This window comes from Equus przewalskii, chromosome 6 (assembly GCF_037783145.1).
Source record: "Equus przewalskii isolate Varuska chromosome 6, EquPr2, whole genome shotgun sequence".
Lineage (NCBI taxonomy): Eukaryota > Metazoa > Chordata > Mammalia > Perissodactyla > Equidae > Equus > Equus przewalskii.
The window spans coordinates 82,257,822-82,265,042 of record NC_091836.1 but is presented as its reverse complement, the minus strand read 5'-3'; positions in this window follow the sequence as shown (position 1 = coordinate 82,265,042).

Genomic DNA, 7,221 nt, shown 5'->3' with positions numbered 1-7,221 from the left:
GGGGTACAGTGGTGAACCACACAGGCAGCATCACTGTCCCACTAGCCCCTGAAATGTCTGGTCTAAGAGGACAGGCATCAGACAGACAGTCATATATATTCTCTGTATCAGCTACCTGCTGTGTGTGTATTTACTTATGTACAGTGTTACAAAAGCATATAACAGGGAGGAAGAGCAGGGGAGGGGAAGTCAAGGAAGGGCAATTTGAGGAAGTGATACTTAAGCTGAGATCTGCAGGATGAATAAGTGTTAGTTGGGTGAGGAGTGGAGAATTTGGAGGGGTGGCTTCCAGGAATAGGAAGGAAAACTGTGAAGTCTCTGAGGTGAGAAGGAGCCTGGCAAATTCAAGGAACGGAAAGCAGGCCAGTGCAGCTGGAGCGCAGGGAACGAGGTGGTGGGAGACGAGGCCAGAGTCGTGAGCAGACAGCAGGTCACACAGGGTCTTGTGGGACATGGACAGGGTTTGGGATTTACTCCAAGGAGCACTGGGCGGCTTTCGAAAACCTCTCTTCCCCTGCCTGTTTCCTCATTTTGGATGTGCCTCGTAGATGGATCTTCCGTGCTCTGCCCATCTCTTGGCCATTAAGTCTCATGGCTGTGTAATCATATCTCAAAGGTTGATTCCTGAATGCTAGTACCATCCTGATTCTTTTTCCTAGCTACCTATTAGGATTATCTACTGGGGTTTCTTGCTAGTATCTCAGACATAAATGTTGAAAACTGACCCCATCTTCCTTTTCATCCTTCCTTCTCCTGTATTTTCCTTCTTGGTCAATGGCATCTCCACTGGCTCCCATTTTCCAAGATTGGAAATGCTGGTGTTTCCTTGACTTCCCCATTTATTTACCCATTCATTTATTCTGAGGATACAGCAGGAACTAAACTGATGAAACTTGCAGTCTATTGAGGACGCCTAATAGTAAACTCGTCAATGAATATCAGTAAATGATAAGCGCTGTTAACAAAAATAAAGTGGATAGCAAGTGGGGGGTGGAGATGCTGCTTATCTTCATCAGAGAAGGTCTCTTTGAGGAGGTAAATTTGCGCAGCGGCCAGAACGAGATGAAGGATCAAGCTATGCGAATATCTGGGGAAAGAGTGTATCAGGCAGAGCGAACAGCAGGTGCAAAGGCCCAGGGAGCCTTTGAGGAGGCTCATCCTTGAGGAGCAGCAAAATGATCAAAAAGCAGCTGGAATGTGTCAAGTGACAGGTTGAAAGTAAAGAGACATGGCCAGAGAAGCAGCACGTACAGACTGTGCTGTAAGGTATGGAAAGGGGTTTGGAATTTAATTCTAAGTGTAATGAGAAGCCTTTGGAGGGTTTGGATGAGAAAAGTCACATGCTCTGATACACAGAGATCAAAGCGTCCCTCTGGCTGCTGTCTGAAGAATAGATGCGAGGGGCAAAGTGAAGACCACACAGTAATCCACATCCCCTCCACATTCACAGGGTCTTGCCCACACCCATTCTTCTCTCCCATCTTCATAGTTACCACCCTAAGTTATCCCCCTCCATCTCATTCCTGAATTATTATTGGGGTCTCATAAATGGTCTTCCTGGATCCTTCTGGATTTATCTTCCAGTTGCCCAAATTTGAGCAAGCCATTCCCTTGCTCAATCCTTCAGTTGCTCCCCGCCCCGTATGAATAAAGCACAACTTCTGTAGCTTTGTATTCAAGGCCCTCCTACCTTCCAAACTTATCTCCCACAGCTGCCTTTCACATACCCCAAGCTAAATTCATGCTCACTGAACTCCTCAGTTCCCCATATAAGCTTCTTGCCTTCCCACCTCCAAGCTTAGGCCCAACCTGCCCCGTCTTCCCATAAAGCATTCTCTCACTGTCCCCCATCCCTGTAAGTCCCGCATTTCCCGAATCCTTCCTGATTGTCCCAGGCTAAGGGGTTCTTCTTGCCTTTGGACTCTTATACCTTTCCAATGGAACTAATAATCCTCTACGTAGTTATGGCTCCTTGTTGTACACATCTTATCTTTCTCACTGAATTGTAAATTCCTCGAGGTCAGAGTCCAAGCTTGACCTACCCAAACATTTTCCATCCAGAGGGCCTAGCCCAGTACCACAGATGTTTGTCAAATGAGTGATTCCTGGCTCCAGAGTATTTAAATAGCCTATTTGGAGGGGCCCGACCAAGTCCTAAACCATGCAGATAAATAACGAAGACAGTGTGTAATGGAGGGAAACATTAGGTGACACGTAGTCTATGGCCCACGGGAAATCAGAAGGGAGATCAATAGGGGGCGGGCTGGTCAGGGAATAGCTGATAACAGCTGATGCTTCTGGAGTGCTTACTTAGCATGTGCTGGGGTCCAGGCTGAACGTTTTGCATGCACCATCCCACTCGTCCCATCTACCCTATCCTACAGGCGCTTACATGTAAGTAAGTGCCTCAGCTACAGATGAGGAAAGTGAGGCAGCGAGGTGCAGTGATTTCCCCAAAGTCACAGTGTGATAAAATCTGCACACGTGGGCTTTGAACCCATGCCTATCTGACTGGTTAGCCTATAGCAATCACTACGGTATTCTGCCTTGGAGAACAAAGGAAAGACTCCGCTGTGAAAATAGGGTTTGCATTTTATTTCCTGTCTCATTCCAAAACGGATTTGAAGCAGCTAAATATGAGCTGAGCCATGCTGAGAAGATGACTAGGATTTGAAGATGAGGTAGGTGTTTCAGGGTAGGAAAGTGGCTATTTGTGGGCTATAAGGCAGACTTGTCCCTGAGCGGAAACAGTGAGCTGACTAAATTGGAGGATGTATCTGGAGATTGTTTAGATGGGTAAGTGGAGATAGTGTATGGAAGGCGTTGAATGCCAAGGAGAATTGTTGAGTGCTGATGCGCTAGGACACAAGGAGGTGTGGACAGCTTATGAGGAGGTCAGGACATAACTCTGTTCAAAGAACCTTCACTGGAACAGGTTTTGCCCTAAGCAGATGAATGGAACTGTAGGATTCCCTGAGGAGGCACTTGCTTTGAAAGAGCTGACCATCTTTTGTGAGAAACAGCTCACAGCATGTAAAGAAAGCAGTGGAGACAGATCTGGGAGAGAAGAGTTTTAGTGAAGGATGGGGAGTCCTTCCTTAGGCTGTGGCATTTGAACCAGGCCTTGCATACAAGTGGGGTTGGAGGAACAGAACAGGGTGGCCACTTCTGGACCTGGGGGAAGGTGGTTTTTCAAGAGAACTGCCCTGGTCATTGTATACAGGCCGGACTGCTGAACAATCTCTGACTCATTTCTGAGAGAGATGCACTTGAGGCCAAAAATCCATCTGCACAGGCGGCAGCACCCGGAAAAAGACTGAGTGGTCCTAGCAGTTGGCAAGTTCAAAGAGAGAACAGAGCTGCTTGACAGTCAAAGGAGCTAAAATAATCTTCAGCCACCTTAAAAGATGGGCAGAGCTGCTCATCCAGCTCTAGAATATGTCCCGAGAATTTTGTTCAGTTTTGGGGGGGGCCATGCTCTAGACCAGCAGTTCACAATTGGGGGTGATTTTGACCTTTCGGGGACGTTTGGCAATGTCTGGAGACGTTTTGGTTGTCACATTGAGAGGGCGTGGTGCTGACATCTAGTGGGTAGAATCTAGGGATTCTGCTAACCATCCTACACTGCGCAGGACAGCTCTCCGCCCACACCCCCCAACAAAGAATCATCTAGACCAAAGGCCAACAGTGCCAAGCTTGAGAAACTCTGCCCTGAGGATGAAGAAACCAGAGTGTGGTTAGTGGCGTGGACGGTTTGTCAAACAGTACACTCGGAGCAGCTGAAGAAACTGGGAATCCTCATCCTGGAGGAGATTTAGGGACCTGAGAGACAGAAAAGCAGGAAGAACTGAACCGTCTAGAGCAACTGTCCAAATTTCCACCATCACTCACCCTAACTATCGTGACAGGAGGCCAACCAGACCCGATGTTTGGAAAATTAAGACAGAGATTGCAGTGGCAAACACTTATATAGCATTTACTGTATTTCAGACACTATCCTAACAGCTGTACCCACACGCCAACACATTTAATTGTCACAACAAACTCATCACACCCATTGTACTAACGGGGCGACTGAGACACGGAGAAGGGTAAATAACTTGCCTGAGATCACAAGGCTTAGGGAATAGCAGAGCCAGAATTTGAACCCAGGCAGCTGCACTCTTAACTATTGTGCAGTATTGCTGTGCTGCATTGGAAAGTGACAGATCTGGACTCAAATTCCAGCTTTACCACCTACTAGCTGTATAACCACTGGCATGCTGCTTACTCTCTCTGAGCTACAGTTTCTTCATCCTGCATAATAGAGAGAGTAAGATGATACATGGTTATTAGTTCTTCCAAACTGTGATGGATGTAGATCTCACAACAACTCATGGAGGCACATATTTATTAGCTTCACTTTACACATATGACGATTATGTGGCTTAGAGAGGTTGCGTGACTCGCTCAGGGTCACACCATCAGGGATTGGAAAGTCAGGATTTAAACCCAGATCTGTCTGATTCCAGAGCCTGTTTTTAATTACAAAGCCATCACACTTGCAAGATTGCGGTGAGGGTAGCATGACAAAGCATATGAAATTGCCTGGAACACAGTAAGCAATCAATGATAGCTGTTTATTACTTTATTAGTAATCATAGTTATTATCTTCATGACCAACTCAATCAGCTGCGCAGATAGCAACACAATCTTCCAGCGAGAGAACAAGATCAGCAGAAAATGAATGATGCAGTGGCTTGTGTGTGGCTCACAACCCATCAGCCAGCGAGTCCGTAATCCCGAGCTTTAGCCTCCTGCGGGAAGGCGGTGTCACTTTTGATTCATTTGTTCTGCTCTCTGCACCGTCTGCTATTCATAGAACAGGAGTGGGAGGGGCAGGGACAGTGTGAGGCTAATTCAATGTCAAGGTTCCATAGCCCATACATTTCATAGATTCCGCTTAGTCATAATTTTAAAAAAAGATGAATGTAGTGCCTTGTGCAAAACCAGAAAAGTCGCCACATATTCACATGCTGCACTGTGAATAAAACCACGGCCCACCTGCCGGCTGAGTCCACCCGGGGAGGATTTCCTTTTAGAACAATTGCCTGATTTCACTGTAGGGAATGCTGTGTGAGTGTTTTCCACAGAGAGGGGGTGGCATCTGCTTAGCTGGAGGGCTGGCAGCTCACAGAATCTGCCTGCAATGGATTCTTAAACATGCAAACATAGTTAAAGGGATGCCAGACAGGAAGAGACCGGAGAACTGCTTGGAGCGATGGAGGTAGGTACAAAGGGCAATGGGGGCCCTGGGCAGGGGGCCACCAACTGGCTTTTTGGGGGAAAGTGATTAGTTTCACAAGGAGGGGATATTTGAACCGGATCTTGAAGAGTGAATAGGAGTTTGCCAGGTGGAGAAAGGGGGAAGGGATATAGACAAGAGAGAACAGCACTGCAAAAGTTCTGTGACCTGGGAGGACATGGGCTCCTCCTGAAATGCTTCATGGCTGGTGGTAGCAGGAGGTCAGGGAGAGAGGGACATGGAGAAAGGGAGATGAGGCTGGAAATGTGGGCTGGAGTCAGCTCATACAGGGCCTGCAGCCCTACAGAGGCTTCTGGACCGTGTGGTATAATGGAAAGGATTTCTGGCAGTGCGGTATGAGGAGAAACGTCCTGGGGGTTTGAAGTGGGTCAAACCCAGTTTTGAATCTGAGTTCCATCACTTATTGGCTGTGTGACTGAGGATGATTACTTTACCTTTCTGAGTCTCAGCACCATTTATGGGCTAGGGGCATCATGCCCACCTCACAGGGTGTTGTTAGGCTGCAACAAGGCTGGGTTTGAACTCCCAGCACGGTCACGGCATGCGCTCGACTCTTGGGGACTGTCAAGTCCCTCTTTATTGGAAAGGTGACGGGGAGTCATTTCCGGCAGGGCAGAGTTTCAATCTGATTTCCATTTGACAATGTAACTCCAGTGGATGGTTCTAGGGAGAGACTGGAGGCAGAAAGAAGACTCAACTCAGGATGGGTTGCTTTGCTAGCCTTGAACTGTAAATGTTGAATTTTAATAGCTTAAATTTCAGGGATTTACTTTCTTGTTACCAGCTGCCAGATTCAGGGCTATAGTTTGTGGTTTCAATATGTGGACCTCTCTAAGAAGACCAGATAATGAACTGGCTTGGCTGCCTCAGTTTCCCCAATGTGAAGAGACCAGTTCAAAGGTACACAATTCAAGCAAGTTCAAGTTTATCTGGCCATGTACAAGCTGTCTCACTCCTGTTCTCCATTTTGTTTTTTTCATTCATTCATCTAGCAAACGTGTATTGTGTCCACCAATAAGTGGGCTGTGTGGGTGTTGGGGATACAGTTGCCCACTCTCTCATCTGTGTGGTTTTATAGATTTGAACTTGAAATAGTGATGCCATCCCCTCCCAGTGCCCACACATGGCCGAAGCTTCTCATTGGTCAGTGTGACTCATTCCTGGCCTTTGTGAAAGGTAATTAGCTGGGCAGAGAACACAGTCCAGCAAAAACAGTCCTGCTGGAACATTGCTGCACTGTACCAGCCTTTATCAAGCTCCATTTCCTAAAGTCTCAGAAGAGTCATAAATCTGAGATCAGAGATCCTGAACTCTGTCTTCCTGAGAAAGAGGTGAGAAACAGATAGATGACAAGAAATAGCTGATGGGCAATGCTGGCGTCTGACTCCTGCCTGGACTTTAGGAAATACACCCAGAGTACAGTGGATTCCTCAATTTGATAAATCTGGGAATCTTGCCTCAAGTCAAGAGAATTTAGAGAATTAATCCGGAAAAACAGTATCAATGAGGTCAAACAACAATGCTATCACCAAAACCAATAGCAGAATCGATGATGTCAAGACTTCCACATCTCATTGAAACACCTTCAAACACTTGCTTTCCCCTCCCAAATCCAGACCATTGTCTTTTCCTCTTCTGGACCACCCTAGGAGCCTCTTAATGGGTCTGCAGCTATGACGCAGACAGTCTTTATTACTCGGCCGGACAGAACTGGGGAACGACGCTGTGACTTTCTAGCTGAGAGTTATTTTCTTTTCTATCTCCATTTCCTTCAAAATCCAGCCCAGTTATCACTTCTTCCAGGCGCCGTTCCCTTCCTCTCCTTCCAGAGGGCTAACCACTCCCTCACCTGCAGGGTCTCCTCTGTTCTGATGTCTCTGACGTGGCACTCTCAATGCTGTATTATCCTTTATTGG